General features: G+C 44.3%; 1 protein-coding gene across 6 annotated transcripts in view; it reads right to left on the bottom strand.

Annotated features, from left to right (window-relative positions):
- Positions 1-19,599, bottom strand: part of PPP1R42 (protein phosphatase 1 regulatory subunit 42) — a 125,026-nt gene that overhangs the window by 70,493 nt on the left and 34,934 nt on the right. The window lies entirely within an intron of this gene.

The following is a 19,599-nucleotide window of genomic DNA, read 5'->3' as shown; positions in this document are numbered from 1 at the left end:
AGTGACAGGATTCTGAATAGACATGTCCTGGCTGGAGGTAATGTATATTCATTGTCAGGACACTGCAGTAATGTTATAGTGTGTTTATGTGGCTGCACATAGCGATATAGCTATATCGCTATCTGCAGTGTAAATGAACGGAGAGAAGTGTATGAAGCTGATTGGTCAAGGATTGGTCAGCGTCATACACTCCTCTGTACAACGCCCACTTGGTCTAAAGTAAAAACACGCCCACTTGGGCATTACGAAACTCATTAGCATAAAGCTAAAATCGCTCATAAAGTGGTAAAAATAGATTGTTTTTCTAAATAAAAAGCACTGCTGTCACCTACATTATAGTGCCGATCTCCTTATGTAGGAGATAGGCCACTTATAATGTGGTGACAGAGCCTCTTTAGCTCACAGAAGTGAAAACCAGTATAGACATCCACTTCAAAGTGATTCATGCTGTATATCACTATTGTCATACACTGTTATTTGAGTTAGGCGGGATTCACACGACCGGGTCCCGCCCGAGCCAGAGTATCGGCCGGTAAAATCGGCCATTTTGCCCGGCCAGTTTGCATAAAGTTTTGCATCCGTTCCGGGCCGGGCAGATCTGGACAGTGACATCAGCGGCAACTCCTGTTCGGGGATTCCACTTCAGGAGTTTCCCCTGATGTCACTGCCCAGATATGGACAGAGACATCAAGCGCTCTGTCCAGGAGCGGAATCCCCGAAAACACGGGGATTCCGCTCCTTCAAGGAGCCAAAGTGGGGCTAGCACATAGCAGAGCGGGGAGATACCTCCCTGCTCTGCTATAGTGGCGTCGCTACAGTAGTAGCAGCCGCAGCAGCTGCTAGCGGCGCCATGGAAGGTGTCGCCGGGCCAGGGCGCTTTTAAAACAAGCAGGGGAAGGGAGCCAGCGCGGCGCTCCCTTCCACCTGCTGTACACCCCGGCCCTGCCACACATCAACTCCTCCTCCTCACATGCACTCTGCGCTGTGAGGAGGAGGAGATAGAGCGCAAGCCACGGAAAACCCGGCCATCACTCGGGGCACATTCCGGTGATGGTCGTGTATTACCCGGCCCCATAGACTTCTATGGGAGCCGGGCGGCCGGGGGGGTTTTCCCGGCCATCAAAAAATCGGTCGTGTGAATAGCCCCATTAGGGGTCTATTATTCCTAATGCAGCCGGGTGATTTATGAACGGCCGGCACCCGGCCGGGAAACCCTGTCGTGTGAATGAGGCCTTACTGCTGCCTTCCGGTTTCTTAGCTTGAACCAGCTTGACCATTCTCCTCTCCATCAGATGAAAAGTTGCTGAGATACTTAAAGAGGCTCTGTCACCACATTATAAGTGGCCTATATTGTACATGATGTGATCGGCGCTGTAATGTAGATTACAGCAGTGTTTTTTATTTAGAAAAACGATCATTTTTTACAGAGGTATGATCTATATTAGCTTTGTGCTAATGAGTTTCTCAATGGACAACTGGGCATGTTTTACTTTTTCACCAAGTGGGCGTTGTACAGAGGAGTGTATGACGCTGACCAATCAGCGTCATACACTTCTCTCCATTCATTTACACTGCACATAGCGATATAGCTATATCGCTATGTGCAGCCATATACACAAACACTAACATTACTTCCTGACTAGGAATATACATTACCTCCAGCCAGGACGGAATGTGTATTCAGAATCCTGACCACTTCTCTGCACGTCTCTGTGATTTACAGCATAGCAGGCGTAGTCTCGCGAGATTACGCTGTAAACTGTCATTTACAGCGAGATCTCGCTGTGCTGTGCTGTAACTCACAGAGAAGTGCAGAGAAATGGTCAGGATTCTGAATACACATCACATCCTTGCTGGAAGTAATGTATATTCATTGTCAGGACACTGCAGTAATGTTATAGTGTGTTTATGTGGCTGCACATAACGATATAGCTATATCGCTATGTGCAGTGTAAATGAATGGAGAAGTGTATGACGCTGATTGGTCAGCGTCATACACTCCTCTGTACAAGACCCACTTGGCCAAAAAGTAAAACACGCCCAGTTGTCCATTGAGACACTCATTAGCATAAAGCTAATATAGGTCATAACTCCGTAAAAAATGATTGTTTTTCAAAATAAAAAACACTGCTGTAATCTACATTATAGCGCCGATCACATCATGTACAATATAGGGCACTTATAATGTGGTGACAGAGCCTCTTTAAACGACCCCGCCTGGCACCAACAATCGTTCCACAGTGAAAGTCACACATTTCTTTCTCATTCTAGTGTTTGGTCTGAATGACAACTGACCCTCTTTACCATGTTATTATGTTGCCGCCTGATGAAGCTCTAGGTCTAGCGAAACATGCGTTGAAGTGTTTGTCCTCCTTGATACCTCTCACACATAAATATGTCCTTGATTTTTTTTTAACCAAGTGTCAGCAATCTATTTGTCCTAGTTGCATCACGGGTGGATATTTATTGGGAGTGATATACTTTTCTCTCCTTTATACTTATACAATCACCCTTAGTTTTATACGCTGCTATTTCATGTACACACCTTATACTTTTATTATAGAGTGGTCTTACATGGTCTCATGCCTGAGCATCTTGTACATCTTTTTACAATATATCGACTTTATCTGGCTGACATTGTTATAATATTCACGCTATGTATGGTTGTTAGTATATACTACAATTGATCGGAAGAAAAACTAAACCGAAATTCAGCACAATTAACCTATGTCATCTTGCGCATTTCGGTATTTTAGTGTTTTTTTCCCGCTTCAACTGTATCTGAATCCTCAGGAAGCAGATGCAGTTGAATCCAAATGGTAGAGCAGGGAGCCGTAAGGTCCCTGCGCTACCATTCACTATGTAGGGCCGGATGCGCATGGCTCGGCGCAAACAGGCGTGAAGCAGTGACGTAATCGCGCCTGTCTGCACCGAGCCACACAGTCCAGAGGAGCAGAGGGATCTCCTCCACTTGTCTTTGGAACAAAGTAGGTGAGTATATATTTTATTAGGCACTATTGGGACTGTATGGGGGCATTATACTATGTGGGAGCAGCTGTGGGGGACTTTATACTGTGTGTAGGGCAGCTACAGGGGAAGTTATGGGGGTATTATTCTGTGGAGGGCAGATATGGGGGCAATTATGGGGGTATTCTTCTGTGTGGGGGCAGCTATGTGGGCATTATACTGTGTGAGGGAAGCTATAAGGGCATTATACTGTGTGGAGGGCAATTCTAGGAGCATTATACTGTGTTGGGAGCGCTATAGGGGCAATATACTGTGTGGGGGCAGTGTCAGGGGGTATATTATATACAGTAGTATACAGCAGGCTCAAGGGATAAATATTAATTCAATGGCGTAGCATGCAAATTGGGGGTGTAATAAATAATTGTTCATTAATCGTAATCGAGGTTACATGTCAATCGTGATTTTGATTATAATCGCCCAGCCCTACTTTACACTATACGGACTTGTAATCTTATGCTATTTTTCTCCTGTTTTAACTGATCGTATTACTGTCATTTCTTGTCTGTTATTTTATGTCAATAAATTGGATACACATATTTATATGATTTGGGACATTTGTATTCCTTATGGTCTTTTGTAGGTTTTGAATGCTGCTACCTGATTGGCTGATAGATATTGGCATTAACAAGCTGGTGAGCAGGTGTATCTAGTATAGTGACCACTACGGTAGGTGTAGACAGTGATACAGGTCATCTGACCCAAAGCTAAAAAGTAATTATTTAATACAAATGAAATTAATAATTTGTCTGTGCTGAAGGTGCAAGAGATGCACGACTGATGATGGGACCATAGGGAGACCCTAGACTTATGGGAGAAATACAGTAAGGGTCCTCTTACACAGACCGATAAGGGACACTGTAACCATGCAACAAGTCACGTGACTATATTCTACCAATGGAGTCAAAGGGGAGGGGGTACATTTTTAATAACCCTTTTTGTTTATATTAGTACATAGTAACAATCTCTAAACTTGTCACTATGTACACTATGTAACTTTTTGCTATTTTAGCATTTTTAGGCTTAAAATGTGAAAATAATAGTAAAAAAAAAATAAGCTTTTTTACTTTTCAGCTATTTTTTTTGGTAATAATATAGTTTTACCCTAAAATAGACCCTTTATTTGTGATCGTCATTGTCTACCGGAAATTTTAATATGTTACATGTCTATATTAGGGTAATTGGCTCAGGGCTAGCGTTACGACAATGATTGGCGGGGGACGACGTTTTTTTGAGGGTGGGGATTTTATGTGCATTTATTATTAATTTTTTTTGCGCTTTACTTTACTTTTATTTTTTTATTACTATGGTCTGTCCCTCAAAAGGTCAGAAAATACCTTTGGGGGACTTTATATATTTTTTTTCTTTCTTTTACACCATCTTTTTACACTGTAACTGGGGCTGCACAGCCCCAGTTAAAGAGGAAATCAGCCCTCTCATAGTGACTATTCTCACTAATAGGGCTGTGCTGGGTCTAGTAAGTCCCAGCAGCAGTCTGCTACTAACGGCACCCGGCGATCATGTGACCAGTCACATGATCACTGGGTACAATCGAGACAGCGGCGCGGCCGCTGCCTCTATTCCTATACACAGCGCTCATTGAGCGCTGTGTAAAAGACATTGGAGAAAACAGAAGCAGCGAAAGCTGCTTCTATCCTCTCCTCAGGGTACCCGGCAGTCACTGACTGCCGGAGACCCGACATTCAGCTGCCCGATCGCTCGGGCAGCAAGCTAAAAGCCACGCTATAAATAGTCTATGGCGCGGGTTTTAAGGACCCTGACCGCTGGCCGTAAATACACAGCCAGCAGCCCGGAACCAGTTAAGAGGATGTTTTTAGATATTATGTTAGGCTTGAGAAAGACCCTCCACTCACTATGGGTCAAAAGGTTGCAAATATTTGCTGGATGTTTTGACAAATAAATATATTTATTTTATTCAACACTTGGAGACGTGTGCTGTTGTCCAACCACCATTTCTTTGAGGATTAATTACATCATGCCAGATCGGGTTTATCTGACTTGACAGCGTGATACCGCACCAGCTTTCGGGACCTGTGCTACTTTAAAACTCCATTTTTTTTAAATATTCTGTGGATATCTCATAAATGTCCCTGATGGGAAAACCCCTTTAATGGTCTGCTAGAAGTCAGCCTTTTGCACTAACTAACCACCACACTTTAGAAAAAAAATAATCCAAATGAGGCATACAGAAAACTATGTTTTGAAGTCTTTATCACTGTTCCCTGACTTCACTCCAATTTTTATAACACATATTGAAAAAATCTCAGGGCATTAGTGTTTATTTTTGTGGTTTTTAGATTAATAATGTTCATCAGGGAAAGGAGAAAGTGATACATTACAAAGAAACGCACAATTTGTAGCACCAGCCTTTGATAAATATATTGCTACTCTGAAGCATTTTTTGCTAACTGCTACTCACTTGATAAATGACCCAGAACATGCTGGTCCCAGTGTATGTTTATCTTAGAATAGTCTAATCCTGTGGTGAAATATGATTACTTCTTTGGATACGCTCTAGTTGTATATTGCCTTCCTGTCTCTAATAAAGTGCTCTCACTTTCCAGCCTTTCAATAACTATTACTAGAGGGACCTGCTCCTTTTTATGCAGCTTCTACTTGATAAATGATCATGTCACACCATCACTTAGAAGTTACTGAGAAATCGTATGTCATACACAAGGGATATAACACTGGACGTAGCCTTCTCATTCCTAACACTACCCATTTATGAACTTGCATCTGAACAATGGAACATCATTTTTATTGGAAATGTTTAGCTCAAATCCTTAACTAGGACTTCAGACAGTAATTTGTCACTCGTTTGACTGCTTATCATAATCTCTGTGGGAAAAAAAAAATCTATATTGTTCATTTTGGCTCGGACTAAGACATGGGCTCGATGGATTCATTTTTCTGATTATGTTCTTACAATAATCAATACTGGGCAGAGGTTGAATACATTAAGGTCATAATGATGATAAATCTCTTTAGAGGACATTTCAACAACATAATCCTAAACCGAGTACAAAATAAAAAGTAATTACTTTTTACATTTAGTTCTTTAATCCAGACTAAACCAACAAACTGATCCCAGAAAACATATCACAATGCTTACTTTCACAACAAATAGTGGCTGTCTATCTTAGGCTATGTTCACACGGGGTATTTTGCCGAGTTTCTTGACGCGGAAACCGCGTCGCAAAACTCGGCAAAAACGGCCCGAGAACGCCTCCCATTGATTTCAATGGGAGGCGTCGGCGTCTTTTTCCCGCGAGCAGTAAAACTGCCTCGCGGGAAAAAGAAGCGACATGCCCTATCTTCGGGCGCTTCCGCCTCTGACCTCCCATTGACTTCAATGGGAGGCAGGAGAAAGCGTATTTCTCGCTGTTTTATGCCCGCGGCGCTCAATGGCCGCGGGCGAAAAATGGCGCGATAATCGCCGCGAAAATCGGCGTGCAGGGAGAGGAATATCTGCCTCAAAGTTCCAAACGGAATTTTGAGGCAGATATTCCTCCCCCAAAATACTCTGTGTGAACATAGCCTTTAGCTAACTCATTGCAGGCAATTTCCTCAGGACACTCTGTGCTAGAAAAGAATACCCCAAATCCACATCTTCAATATCTCTACTTACGATAAACTCAGAAAAACTTAAAGCGCTCATGCACACTGAAAATCTGCGCTCATGGACTTAAAGAGGCTCTGTCACCACATTATAAGTGCCTACATAATCTGGTCGGCGCTGTAATGTAGGTAACAGCAGTGTTTTTTATTTTAAAAAACAATCATTTTTGAGCAAGTTATGAGCAATTTTAGATTTATCCGAATTAGTTTCTTAATAGACAACTGGCATGTTTTACCTTTTGACCAAGTGGGCGTTGTGAAGAGAAGTGTATGGCGCTGACCAATCAGTGACCAATCAGCATCATACACTTCTCTCCATTCATGTCCATTTGTATTCACTGCACAACGTTGGAACGTCTATGGCCTAGGGCCGTCGTTCAGACTTACCCTCTGACGGCCCCGGCCATGGACATCTGTGTTCTCGGCGACATCTCCCTCCAGGGAGATGCCGGCACTCACTTCCAGGTTCTGGGACTGTTTCCCGCAGGGTGCGCGTGCCCGGCCTTAAAGGGCCAGTACGCGTTTAGCTGTCATTCAATAATTACCCCAGAATGCTGCTGGACTATAAAAAGGGCTCTGCCCACTTGATCCTTGCCTGAGCGTTGTTGTATACCTAAAGTTTGTCTTGCAAATGGTCTCCCAGTGTTTTCCAGTTAACAGTGTTACCCGTTCCTGCTGCCTGTACCCTGTAACCCGTGATATCGTATCTACAGTGAGAGTCAAGTGTCTTCCGCTGCATCTACTGTGCCATCTACAGCGAGTCAAGTTGTGTTGTGTTCCGCTGCATCTACTAAGCCATCTACAGTGAAAGTCAAGTTGTGTCTCTGCTACTGTCTACATTGCCTCAGGTACCCGTTCTGGACTATAGACATTGTCTTGTACCTAGTTGGCCAGCTGCTATCCCGCTACGCGATACGGCCAAGTGGGTCCACACTAGGGATGTCACTATACCTGAATTTGGACTTCGATACCGATACTTCGTGTAGTATTGTGATTTTGATACCAAAACGATACATTGCCAACTGGTTTTTGTACCAGGTTTTTGTTTTTCGCTTTACTAAATAGGGCTGTAAATACATTGCCAACAGTAATAAAAAAAAGTTCTTCCATTTTCTGATGTGAGGCGCGATAAATTTTGAATGTGCCTCACATAAATAGTAATTAATCCCATCATGTTGGGTTAATGTGTAAGGTACATGATGGGGTTAACCGGTTAAGGACTAGGTTGTTTTACAGCTAAATGACTAGAGCAAATTTCACAATATAACTCTGCAGGTGAATAAAGTTCATCTTTGAATTTTACACTCTTTTTAAAGGACAGATAGGGCTTTGTTTTAGTGGCATTTGTCAGTATATATCATTTTTATTTTTTTCTCTAAAGTGGGCAAAATTGGAAAAAAATTCAAGAATTTAGCAATTGTGTCAGTTTATGGTAGCATTTTTCACACACAGTATGGACCACAGACAAAATTCATCTCCTTTCACATTCTTCCACTTCTCCCGTGCATGGGGATACCAAATATATGTGCCTTATTCACTGTGCGGGCATGTGCCAGGGCTTGGCATAAAAGGAGGCTTTTTGGCCTTTTCGGTCCAGGAATTTTGCATTTGATTTTATAGCCGCATACGGTTTTCTTGGGGGTGTAATGCTGCTGAAACATTAGAAACACCCCATAAATTACTTCATTCACACAAGTAGACCCCACAAGGTTTCCTTCAAGGGGTTTATCATATTTTTAGACAGTCCAGTTTTCTTCTGAAGTTTCTTGAATAAGATGGAACAAAAGAAAATTAGCTTTTTTTTAGCAAATGCGTCAGTTTATGCTAGTATTTTTCACACACGGTATAGACCACGGACAAAATTCATCTCCTTTCACATTCTGCCACTTCTCCTGTGCATGGGGATACCAAATATGTGGGCCTTATTATCACATAGAGATGTAGGAGGGCGGACGATAGAAGAAGCTTATTTCACAAATCGCTTTTTTTTCAAAGCTGGTTTTACAAAACTCAACAGAGTTTCTATAACACTTCCAAAATATCTGCTCTTGAAGCAGAAATCCCAAAATATTCATCTAGGGGTATAATGGGAATTTATTTTTTGGGGTTTTCTAAAATAAGAAATTGCAGGTTTATGCAAATGGAGCTCTCCAGCAGATGAACTTTAGAAAATAGGCAAACATGACATCCACCCCCCACCCACCCATTCCCTCCCTCACCCTTGGAGTAAAATCAGGGGAAAAATAAAAAAGTAATGTAGGGCAAATATATTTTCAACGAATTAACTAAAATCTAATAATTCAGAACAGTGTGGTATTTTTTAAAACAAGGCTCAATGCACAGGCCTGGTTGCGAGGGACATGGAGGACAGAAATATCTGGAATCTTTGCGGTGCCCGTCTTTTCTGCAAACGCGGCACTTTTTCTGGGGGTTGCTTCTGGTTGGTGTTGGGGGAATCCGACTGATGAAGTGTCTTTCAGTCAGTCGCGTGACATCCTCAGACTGGGGGCATTCTCTGGTGTCCTGAACATAAAATATGAGGCCTTCAATAATTTTCTCCTGGAAATCCAGGTATGTGTCTCTGCCTCTGTTTTTTTTGTAGAGCACAAATGAATTGTGGATTGCCACCTGTAACAAATAAATGGCCACTTTTTTGTACCAGGTTTTTGTTTTTCGCTTTACTAAATAGGGCTGTAAAACCTGGTCGCTTAAATCCACCCTCCCCATGTACTTGTTATATTCGGACACGCTCACTGGTTTGTGCTTGTCCGATGTTGCCCCTCTTTCCCTTACTGCCACTGTTCCTTTAGTATGAATCGTGCTTAGCACATATACATCTTTGCGATCCCTATACTTGACCGCCAGCAATTCCTCAGATGCATAAGCACAGGAGTCCCCCTTTACCATGCGCTTCCCCACTAATTGCTGTGGAAAACCAATTCGGTTTTTGCGCATGGTACCACATGCCCCAGTCCTTGCAGCATGCAAATGCCTGAACAGCGGCACACTAGAATAAAAATTGTCGCAGTACAGGTGGTACCCCTTGTGAAGCAGAGGCTGCATTATCTCCCACACAATTTTGCTGCTGGTGGAAAGATCAGGGGGGCATCCAGGAACATTTATTGAGCGGTCCCGCCCTTCATAAATCCTGAAGGCGGTGGTATATCCTGACCCGCTTTCGCACAGTTTATAAAGCTTAACGCCATATCTTGCCCTTTTGGAAGGTAGATATTGGCGAAAGCTAAGTCTTCCATGGAAGTTGAGGAGGGATTCGTCCACACTTACATTCTGCTCAGGGGTGTAGAGTTGCAGAAACAAATTATTCAGGGAATTTATCAGTGGTCTAATTTTGAACAACCGATCCCGGTTTGGTACTTGGGGGGGCCTGTGCGTTGTCGTTGAAGTGGAGGAACCTCATTATTGTATCATAACGAGACCTGGGCATTACTGCAGAATATACTGGGGTGGCTTGGGCGGGTCTTGTTGACCAGTAAGACCTAATGGAGGGCTTTTTGACAATACCCATATTTAGGGTGAGCCCCAAAAAAATTTTTAATTCCTGCAAATTGGTGGGCGTCCAATCTCTGGCTTGGGTGGATGAAGGTTTCTGCCTTATATATTGAGTGGCATATAAATTAGTTTCGTGGACAATTAGATGTCGTCCGTTATAAATAAATGGAAGTAATCCATTTGGACAAAATTTGTATTGTCCACGGTTATGCCAGGAGTGCCAGTAAATCCGTGGATTCTAGGCCCAAAAGATGGGGCAGGTGCCCATACAAGAGCCTGGACTGGAGGGACCAGGCTGTCCCGTGCTACAGCGCTACTTGGCCCTGCACTTTCATGTTCTGCAGTTTCAACTGCGTCAGGGATAACGTCCCCTGAAGATGAACCTGAAGTGAAACTATCATCGTCACTGCCCAAAACAGGTTCCAACTCTGACGCCATCTCTGATGCGGTCTCCGACTCAGACCACAGCATGGCGTATGCCTCCTCGGCGCTAAGCAAATTCCTCGTCATAACGTCACTAACACTAACTAAACACATTTTTTTTTTTTTTATAAAACACACAAACTAACTGGTATATATATCTACACTACCGCTAACAAAAAAATAAACCGCTATTGCTATATATATTATATATATGTGGATATATATATAATTATATACTCCCTACTTGCCTATTCTAATAGAATAAAAGAAAGAAAGGTAGATAGAAAAAAAGATAGATGGATAGATAGATTGTATAGATAGATAGAAATCTATCTATACAGAGAATGTTTTATAGTGTAACTGTATTTTTTTTCACTGTAATCTTCTGCCAGCAATTCTCTCGAGTCTCTTCATCTCCTCAAACTGAAACAATGTTTGAGGAGAAGAAAAGAGGCAGGAGATTTGCTGCTAGAAAAATCAAAATAAAACAAATGTGGTCGCTGTGATAGGTTCTCACAGCGACCACATGTTCAGGGACCATCAGATTGGTCCCTGATACTCTGCCCAGTGCCCAGAGCTGTTGGTAACAGCGTGGGCACAGGGCTGTGTGCACGCGATCGCGTGCACACTGTTTTATATGTACAAATGCATGTGATCGCTGTGATTGGTTGTCACAGCGATCACATGTTCAGGGGCCAAAAGATTGGCCCCTGACATTCTGCCCAGTGCCCATGGCTGTTAGCAACAGCCAGGGCATAGAGTAGTGTGCACGCGATCGCGCGTGCACAGTCTGTGAAGTGCCGCCGTAATTAGTCTATATGGCGGACTTCAGAGACCCTGACCGCTGGCCGTAAAAATACAGCCAGCGGTCGGGAACCTGTTAATTACTATTAATGTGAGGCACATGGAGGTTAAATTCATCACACTTCGTGCCCAACAATAAGTGAAAGAAAGCAATTTTTATTTTATTTTTTTACAGTGTGCACATCATAAATGATGCAAAAAAATTGTTGTGAAGATTATCACGGCCGCGCCGATACCCAATATGTGACTATTTTATGTTTTGAGACTTATTTTAATGTTTATTGTAAAAAAGGTTCATGTGTATGTGTATTTTTTTTATTTAATATTACTTTGTTTTTACTTTATTTTTAATTTTTTTTTAAAACATCATTTTTTATTAACAGTTTTCACATTTTCTTACAAACATTTCACGCAGAGGTTGCATCATGAGTGCGCAGCACTCAACTGTCATTAAATTAACCTTGAATTAAATAAAACATAACATAACATACAAACATGGCATAAGTGTCGATCTTCATATAGACCGAAAACATGACTTCCCCCATCCCCGACACGACTTAGGTCATCAATGAGTAGCTACGTTTCATTTATACCCTGACTAGATCAAAGTTGCAAACCACCTAAAGTGCCTGCCAAGAGCTGTTATACCACTCTGTGTGCCTGAAAGGCGTAACAATTTCCACTACCTCGGCTGCTGTGCACTGCGATTCTATGAATATTTTCCATTTAGCGAATAGCTTCTTGGTTCCCGTTTCCTTCCGTCTTTCCACCTCCACCCTCTCTAGAACTAATAACTGTTTCAGACGAGACACGATCAGGTCTAACCCCGGCGTGTCTGTTTCCAGCCATTTACTCAGGAGGCATCTCAAGGCCACCAATAAAATCGCGTGCACCAGCAGGGGAGGTGATCTCACCCCTCGAGCACCCTCTTCCTCCGATGGCCACGCCTGATGGAACAGTAGCGCTTGAGGCGTCATTGGGAGATTTGGTTTCCAATGATCCGCAATATATTTGTGTACCATCCCCCAAAATCGATACGTATGAACACACCCCCATACTCCATGCCTTAAATTCGTCAGGGGGGGTGTTGCATTTGGTACAACACATAATGCGGTCGGGGAAAGATTGTGAAGGCAAAATATTAAAGCCATATATAGCCGAATGCATCAATTTAAAATAGGTTTCCCTCCAGCTCTCGTTTATAACACTCTTCCGTACCGTCTCCCAACCCCCCAATATGATCTCACCTATACCTGGATCATGAGTCCACCGTTCCCAGACTTTGAAACTAACCCTTGATTGTGGACGAACAAAACCATCTCCCAGTGCTCTATACAACCCTGAAATAGTCGCACGCCCAGTCGTTGGACCTATGACCTCATCTAGAGTGTGCGAGGTGGCTTCCTTATTCAAATCCCTGAGCCTAGAGGTGCAAAATGCTCGTGCCTGAAGAATTTGTAAAAAATTAACCCTACCTTCTAGGGGTCTGAGTTTAGTGGTGATTTTTGCCCCGGTTAACCATCTCCTTTCCTCTATATGCATAAGATCCCCTGCGTTATTGATGCCTACCGTCCCCCAAGAGGCAAATCTGTCTCCCTTGCCTACTCCTGGTAGAAATTCCGGATGTCCGCTCAACGGCATATATTTAGATACCAGGGGAGGTAGATCAAAATGCTTACGTACCGCTTTCCAAGCTAGAACTGTGTCTCTCAATACAATGGAGGTTTTGAGACGGCACGGAAGAGAAGCAACTCTACAATGTAGCAAAGCTTTCAGGTTCCAGGGTGAGGCATACTCCCCCCTCCAGATCTATGTTGGAATAATGGCTCGTTTCGTGAAGCCAATCTACTACATGACGAAAAAGACATGCCACGTTGTATCCCCTGATGTTCGGGAAGTTCAAACCCCCTTCTTGTTTGCCCATCATGAGCTTGGTGAGTGCAATGCGAGGCCTTTTTCCCGCCCATATAAATTTTGTGAATGTGGAAGTCAGTTTAGAGACATCCACATGTTTCAATAGGAGAGGAAGCGTTTGAAAGGGGTATAGCAATCTGGGGAAACTAACCATCTTAATCAGGTGGCACCTCCCCAAGAGGGATAACGGCAATTGGCACCATCGGGTGAGTTCCGCTTGTATTTTTTTAAATAACGGGGGATAATTTAGGCCATACAGGGTGTCTGGCACCTTCCCTATCTTGATGCCCAGATAAGTAATGCAGTGTTCAACCGGGGATATCCCACATCCCAAGGATTGCCAAAAGGTCTTAGGCAATGGTTTGCCCAACTCCAGCAGTTCGCTTTTAGCTAGGTTGACTTTATATCCCGAGCATTGCCCAAATTCCTGTAAAAAGTGAAAAACCGGCATTAAATGCTCTTGAGGATTTGACATAAAAAGTATAACGTCATCAGCAAACAAGGCTAACTTAACTGCCAGAGACCCTACCTGAATACCTCTGAACATATCGGATTCCTCCAGGAATCTAGCCATAGGTTCCAGTGCTAGATTGAATAACAATGGCGACAGGGGGCATCCCTGCCGAGTTTCTTTATGCAATTGAAAGGGATCTGACAGAAATCCTGAGGAGTGAACGCGGGCCTGTGGATTATTGTAAACACCCTTCAAGAAGACCCGGAAGGCTCCCTGGACATTCATTTTGTCCAGCACCATCCCCAGCCATTCCCACTGTATGTTATCAAAGGCTTTCTCTGCGTCTAGCGCTAATAGTGCCGGCCAGGTACCTGGCTGGGGATCGTGCCTGACTGTTTCTAGCACCGTCAACACTTTGCATAAATTAGTCACTGCTGCCCTGCCCTTTACAAATCCTACTTGGGATTTTCCCACCAATGTGGGTAGATACGTAGCCAGTCGATTGGCCAAAACTTTTGTGAGTAATTTCTGGTCTTGGTCTATCAGTGATATAGGACGGTACGACCCCAGGTCAAGAGGATCCTTCCCCTTATTGGGTAATACCTTTATATGCGCTATTTTGGCCTCTGCTGGGAGAGCACCGGTCCTTAGTAAAATATTATAGTATGCCACCAAGGTAGGGCTAATTTCTTCTCTCAGAGATTTAAAAAAAACTCTCCTGTAAATCCATCTGGACCCGGTGCCTTTCCGTTGGATAAGGTCTTAATGGTGCTCTGAATTTCCTCTAAGGTAATCTCTGCGCTCAAGTGGTCGTACTGCTCCTGAGTGAGCCCTGGCAGCTTTACCTTCTCCAAAAATTCCCAACTTTTTTGGGTTTCTATGGGCGTGTCTGAGTAAAGGGCTTGATAGTATTTACTTAATATAGTGTTAATTTTTTTTGGGTCTGATGTAGGATTTCCATTGGAATCGTTAAGTGTTGAAATGTGTGACGGTGCAAACCTTCCCTTCGCTAGTCGCGCTAATAATTTGCCCGCTTTATTGCCGAAACGCATTAGCTCGGCATCAAATTGGGACCGATAAATACTTTCTCTTTTGTCTAACCACTGATCAAATTGCCGCTTAGCTTCCCTCCATTTCTCCCCCAAAGACGTTGATGGAGAGTGTAGAAATGCTGTGTATGCACACCGCATTATCCCCATCAAATTCCGTCCACCACCCCTTTAGCTTCTGTAGAAAGCCCTCATCCTTTGCCAGAAAGGAGGGGAACCTCCAAATAAAATCCGTTCCCCTAGCTACTGTGTCGGCCAAAGTAATGGTAACCGGGGCATGGTCCGAAATAACGAGATCCTCAATCGCCGTTTCACGTAACCGTCGAGATAAGGCGTCATTAACTAGCAAGTAATCAATACGCGACCATGGCTGATGGACATGAGAAAAATGTGTGTATTCCCGCGCATCAGGGTGTAGACTCCTCCAAGCATCTGTTAGGGCAGTGTGTCTTAAAAAGTCTGGCAAGATCTTATCCCTATTTCTCTGCGAACTAGTCCCTGCGCTCCTATCTTCCCTGGAGGACCTTACAGTGTTAAGGTCTCCCCCTAGAATTAAAAGCCTAGTACGATCCTGCTGGAGTTGTTGGGCTTCCAAATGACCAAAAAAACCTGTGTTAACCGCATTTGGGCCATACACATTATGAATACTGATAGTTTCCCCTGCATGCTCCACCACTAGATGGATCCAACGTCCCTCATCATCACGCTCCTGGGACACCAGCGTAAACGTAAAATTTTTATGTACCAAAATTATAACTCCCACCTTACCCTCCCTTGCCGGCGAGCCAAAAACCTGGCCCACCCAGAATTTTTGCAAATACTTAAATTCTGGCTCGGTAAGGTGAGTTTCCTGTAATAGGGCTACATCTGGGTATATTCGTTTCATGTGTCGCAAAAGTTTGGTCCGTTTCTGTGGGGACCTAAGCCCTTTAACGTTCCATGAGATTATTTTCATGTTATTGGGCAGTGCATAAGATGAGCTAAAATGTCTAAAAGTCGTGATAGGTTCGGGGAGTCAGATCCATCTTTCCCAACAGCCATGCGTGAACATTACGAACAAAGCCAAAACCCGGCTTAAAAACCAAAACTAAACTCCATATCAACGCCATCAGGCCATTACCTAAAAAAAACGAAAAATCACCTGCGGCAAGGGTCACCAGCCCCTTAATACCCATTGGCGTAAGAGACTTCACTTTTTTCTGTTGTGCCAAAACACGTCCCTCCCTCCCCCTCCCCCCCAGCCCTGCATATATATCACCTTCAATGAGTAAGCTGCACCTGCCCTTACCACCTCATTAACCCTTTGCCGCCGGTACACAAATTTATACATTCTTATACCATCGGTTTAACATCATAAAGTCCGTTTGGACTATAACATAACATGTCAAAATGAATCCTGCTTCACCGCTAGGTTTCCCTGTCTCCTTTTCCAAGATCCCCTACCGAACCTTCCCCAGGTATGCGATCTGTGGCAGATATAACTAATCCCTTGCGTAGGGAAGGCACTGTATCATTCCCGGTCAAGCACGCTCACAAGGAGAGGTCTCCAATCATGCCCTAACTCACTCTCTAATCCCCTGTAGTGAAAATGCGGGAAAATAACAAAATGCATACATTTTAACATTATAACGTTAGAACATTAGGTCAGCTGCTGACCGGTACAAGGTGCCTTATAAGACCGCCAAATGCCGCCCTCATAACTTTAAAATTATCTGCAAACTTATCTGCAGCCGATCGGAACCTGCGATTGATCTACAGCGTCCACATGACCATCATCACATCAGATAAAATGGTGCTGGGAAAACTTTGCCCGTCAATCAGGAGACGTAGATCGGGTGCGGTCCCGCGGTCGCCTCTGCGGCTTCGGAGAGTCCCCTCCATTTCCGGATCGACCTCCTCGGGCTCTTCCTGGTGTGGGCATTAAAGCTTCTGCCCAGGTTCGCTCCATATCTAGTCGATTCCGTTTGACTTCTCTTGACTTGCGATTTGAACTGTGTGTTGGACTGCGACGCTCCTCGTGCTGGGGTCTGTGTCTGCAAAGCTCTGTAAGTGCATCCTCCGCTTCCTTAGGTGTGGCGAAAATCTTGGTCCGCCCGTTTTCTTGAAACACCCGTAAGATGGCTGGGTACTGCAGGTTAAAACGTACTTTCGCTTGGAACAGCGCGGTACAGATCTTGCTGAAAGAACGTCTGCGTTTTGCGACCTCCGTAGAATAGTCCTCGAAAAGTAGCACTTTCATGCCCATTATTTCCAAAGGACGCGATCTGCTGCAGAATGCCTTCATAAGTGCCACCTTATCATTGTAATCCAACAGTTTAAAGATTACTTGTCTGGGACGAGGCGTACTGTTGTTATCTGCTGCTGGGAGATTTCTGGGGTCCGGCGCCACCCTGTGTGCCCTCTCCACCCGACAGGGATGTGGAAGACCTAAAGCTGCTGGCAAAGTCCTCTCACATAATCGCTGTAAATCAGAAGGGATCACCGCTTCCTTCAGACCCACGAGTCGTAGGTTGCTCCTCCTGGAGCGGTTTTCCAGATCCTCCACCTTGTCCCCCAACTGCGTAGTAGCGGACAGCACCACTTTAAGTTTGGATTGCAGGCGCTCATTTTCATCCTCCAGCAACGTCATATGCTGTTCTAATTCATCAGTCCTGGAAGTGACTTGTGCCAGGTCCGCATGCACGCGGTTCAGGGAATCTTGCACCGTTTTTTCCAGTGCCTTTTGCAGGTCTGGCGCTATCTGCTTGGCCACTTCACGGGCCAGGGCTATATAATCAATAGGTGCAGGATGAGAAGAGGCTATGGGGTCTGCAGGGCTTGAAAGCTGGGACTGAGGCTGCTGCAGCTCATCTTCCTGTGTGTATAGCAGGGGAGAAGTGGCGGGAAGCGCCGCCATCTTACCTCCCTTTTCCACGGCCGCGGCTGAATCTTCCATGGCTGGCTTACGTGCACTTCTGAGGAGGTACCTGTCCATACAGGCACCACCGGGTATGTTTCTGTGTGCAGGGCTGGTGGCTTCACCGCTGATTGTCGTCGCCGGAGCGACTATTGCGAGCAAGCAGGCTGGACGGGAGCGGGAGCTCAGTCACTCGCGTCCTGCATCGCCAGCGCCGGAACCGGAAGTCATTTTTTAACTCTAATGTACTGGCATATATCTATATTCCAGTACATTAGCCTGTGTACTAATAGTACACAGGCAGTTGTTAGGACATACCTCAGTATGCCCTAACAGGAAAAATAGTAGGACAGCCCTGGGGTCCTTCAATGGTCCCTGGGCTGTCTGGCAATATATGGTATGTTCTTTAGTCGCGTCACAGGGATTCCTGTGATGCGATCTAAGGGGCATCCCCCCTTCTCACTTCCTTTTTAATGCTGCAGTCAGCTTTGATCGGAGCATTCAGGGGAATAACGGCGGAGATGAGAGGCTTCTCTGATCTCCACTGTTATAGAGCGGGGCTGTGGTTGTGCAATACAGTCATTGCCCCGCTTGACATTAAGTGCACGCGCGGTCAGCCTGAGGAGATGCGGCCGGCGCTGCACTAATGAGCGGCGGTTCAGGCACTGAAGACAGAATATGGGGGTGTTTTGCAGCGTGCCCACCATGTTCTGTCTTCATTCCCGCCGCTCATTAGTGCAGCGCTGGACGAATCGCATCATCCTGACAGCGCGCACTTGTCAGGACTCAGGAGCGGGGTGATGGCTGTATTACACAGCCACAGCCACAGCCCCGCTCTCATACATTCATGTGTTACAATGCTCAGCTGTGCGGCCGCACAGCTAAGTATCGAAATACATGAAATAACGATATCGAACCGTTTGGGGATGCACAGTATCGAAGTTTCGATGCATCGTGCATCCCTAGTCCACACCCCACGCCGTGACAAGCGTGATCTCGCGAGATCATTTTGTCTTGTCACATACACCCACATTAACTTTACTGAAGTGTCATGAGAGTGAACAGACATCGCCTCCAGCCAGGACGCGATGTCTATTCACACTTCCGACACTTCGGTAAAGTTTCTGTGAATGACAGCACAGCGTGATCTCGCGAGTGTCGGGAGTATGAATGGACATCGCGTCCTGGCTAGAGGTAATGTCTATTCACTTTCAAGACACTTCAGTAAAGTTAATGTGGGTGTATGTGACAGCACAGCATGATCTCGCAAGATCACGCTGTGCGGTGAATACAAATGGACATGAATGGAGAGAAGTGTATGATGTTGATTGTTCAGCGTCATACACTTCTCTTTACAACGCCCACTTGGTCAAAAGGTAAAACACTCCCTGTTGTCTATTAAGAAACTAATTAGCATAAACCTAAAATTGCTCATAACTTGCTCAAAAATGATCGTTTTTCAAAATAAAAAACACTGTTGTCTACATTACAGCGCCGATCAGATTATGTAGAAGATAGGGCACTTATAAGGTGGTGACAGAGTATCTTTAAGGGCTTGTATTACAGACCTATAGACACTCCATGGGCCCCCTTCTGGGGCCTGTATTCTCTGAATACCTGTGTAATATGGCATGCAATGTTTTCCTATCAATCCATTAGTAAAATCCTCCATGAGCATTCTTAAAAAACTACAGGCTATGTGGGCCATGCTACAGATCTGTACCACATGGTTCTGTAATATAACATGTGCATGAGGCCTAATAAATATATTTATTTAGATTACTAGTAGGTCCTTTACATAAAAAAAACAGGTATTTTAGGTTTAGTGGTCATAAGTAAGCGGTAAAATATGGTATGTCTTTTGAATGGGTATATATGTGAAA

Source organism: Rhinoderma darwinii, chromosome 5, assembly GCF_050947455.1.
Source record: "Rhinoderma darwinii isolate aRhiDar2 chromosome 5, aRhiDar2.hap1, whole genome shotgun sequence".
Taxonomy (NCBI): domain Eukaryota; kingdom Metazoa; phylum Chordata; class Amphibia; order Anura; family Rhinodermatidae; genus Rhinoderma; species Rhinoderma darwinii.
This window is presented reverse-complemented; position numbering and strand designations above follow the sequence as displayed.